At 50.2% G+C, this 2292-nt stretch overlaps 2 non-coding genes across 2 annotated transcripts; both read right to left on the bottom strand.

Annotated features, from left to right (window-relative positions):
* Positions 1–365: 365 nt before the first annotated feature.
* LOC147103494 (U4 spliceosomal RNA) lies at positions 366–506 on the bottom strand. Its single transcript, XR_015072423.1, has one exon. It is a non-coding gene; the product is annotated as a U4 spliceosomal RNA (small nuclear RNA).
* A 462-nt stretch (positions 507–968) lies between these two features.
* LOC147103493 (U4 spliceosomal RNA) lies at positions 969–1109 on the bottom strand. Its single transcript, XR_015072422.1, has one exon. It is a non-coding gene; the product is annotated as a U4 spliceosomal RNA (small nuclear RNA).
* Between the last annotated feature and the right edge of the window lie 1183 nt (positions 1110–2292).

Below are 2292 nucleotides of genomic sequence, written 5' to 3'. Positions count from 1 at the left end.
CCTGTAACTTTCGAGCGCATAGCCCGACAGACGCACAGGCGATGACAGACAGAATGACAGAATGACAGACAGACAGACAGATGTACCGATTTATATATATAGAAGATTATCCTTTATGAGTCCCACTGCAATCACTGGTCCTGCACACTCTTGACTGCCCTTTATGTGTAAGGTATCCTTTTCGCTACTGAATGCAAAACACCCTTCATTTGCACCGTGGAAACGCGATGCTGAAACAGATGCGGCTTGGAAACAACTGCAAGAATATTTAAGCTAATATACAATTACATAAATGAAAGAAAACACGATAAGAATTCTAATTTTGGTTATAAAATCAGTTTATCAAACTATCAACTACCGCTTTCCTCCTTTAAGATGCTATCAAAATTGCCACTGCCGACTATATTTCGAGTCGTAATAGCGGGGTATTGGAAAAAATGTTCAATAAGCAATAATCACGCCTAGGTTAAACCTCATAGGTTACAATACCACTATTGCGCAAAGCTGAAGAAATCGGCCCCGACGAACGGAGGTCTATCAGACTCATACTGTTTACAGTTGTAGTGGGTCAAGGTAAACTCATTTAAAACTTTTTTACTTATGAGCTAGGATTGTTTTTCTACCAAGAACCATATTGTTAAACAAATTCAAAAAAACAGTATTTTGTCAGCAAAACATTGAAATGGCAGTAAAGGATAATATAATGGAAATATATTAATCACTGTGCGATGTTCTGGCTGCTTTGATATAAAAACAGCAGAATTGATAGCAAGTACCTGTTATTGGGCAGGGTGTTTGATGCTCTGAACATCAGCTTAAAAATGTATTAACCTTTATTTGTATGCTAGTTTTACCTTTTGCATTGTATGTCTGCTGCTTCAACCCTACAATCCTCTGATATCCCTGTACCGTAACTACATAAACTAAAGAAAACACAGTAAGATTTCTATTTTTGTTTATAAAATCAGTCTCCGCAGAGACTATCAAAAATTGCCATTACCAACTATATTTCAAGTCATCATAGCAGGGTATTGGGAAAAGTTTTCAATAAGCAATAATCACGCCTCGGTTAAACCTCATTGGCTACAATACTGCCACTGCGCAAAGCTAGCATCGTCAACCCTGACAAGCAGAGGTCTATCAGTCGCATACTGTTCACAGTTGTGGTGGATTTCGGTAACCCATCTTAAACATTTTTAATTATCAGCTGGATTGTTTTTCTACTAGGAACTGCATTGTTTTCTTAAAACAATTGGACAAAAAAACATTTCATCAGCAAAACATTGAAATGGATATAAAATATAATGACATGGGAATATGTTAATTAATGTGCGATATTCTGACACACTAATGATATGAAAGTACAGTACTTGGTATTGGACAGGATGCTCTTTGGCGCTCTGAACATCAGTTTGTAGTAACACTAGCTCGAGTGCCCGGCGGTGCCGAGGCTTTTTCGAGGGCATGTTGTTGTTGGAAGAGAGAGAGAGAGAGCGCGCGACTGGGGGGGAAGAGAGAGAGCGACTGGGGGGAAGAGAGAGAGCGACTGGGGGGAAGAGAGAGAGCGACTGGGGGGAAGGGGGGGAGGGAGGGGGGAAGGGGGGAGGGAGAGGGAGGGGGAAGGGGGGCAGGGAGGGGGGGGAGGGAGGGGGAGAGGGAGGGGGAGGGGGGAGGGGGAGGGGAGGGGGAGGGGGGAGGGGAGGGGAGGAGGGGAGAGAGGGGGAGGGGAGGGGGAGGGGGGAGGAAGGGGAGGGGGAGGGGGGGAGGAAGGGGAGGGGGAGGGGGGAGGAAGGGGAGGGGAGGGGGGAGGAAGGGGAGGGGAGGGGGGGAGGAAGGGGAGGGGGAGGGGGGAGGAAGGGGAGGAGGGGAGGGGAGGGGGGGAGAGGAGGGGGAGAGGGGGAGTCCCCGAGCCCCGCACCCCGATCTCCCGCCTCCCAATGTCCCGCCCCCCGATCTCCCGATGTCCCGCCCCCCGATCTCCTGATGTCCCGCCCCGCGATCTCCCGATGTGCCGCCCCCCGATCTCCCGATGTCCCGCCCCCCGATCTCCCATCCCCGATCTCCCGTCCCCCAATCTCCCGATGTCCCGCCCCCCCAATCTCCCGATGTCCCGCCCCCGGATCTCCCGATGTCCTGCCCCCGCGATCTCCCGATGTCCCCGCCCAAGCCGGCTTCAGGACCAGAGAGACGCCGCCGCGCAACCTACCACGTGAGGCCCGGCCGGACTCAAGTCGCGCTCCAGGCAGAAGATGACGCGGACGCTGACTCCCGCCCTGCCCGCCTTTACTAAGA

The sequence above is a fragment of the Somniosus microcephalus genome, chromosome 19 (assembly GCF_052327205.1).
Source record: "Somniosus microcephalus isolate GS21.2 chromosome 19, FLI_Smic_1.0, whole genome shotgun sequence".
In the NCBI taxonomy this organism is placed as follows: Eukaryota; Metazoa; Chordata; class Chondrichthyes; order Squaliformes; family Somniosidae; genus Somniosus; species Somniosus microcephalus.
Note: the sequence above shows the minus strand (reverse complement) of the source record. Positions and strands in the feature narration are given on the sequence as shown.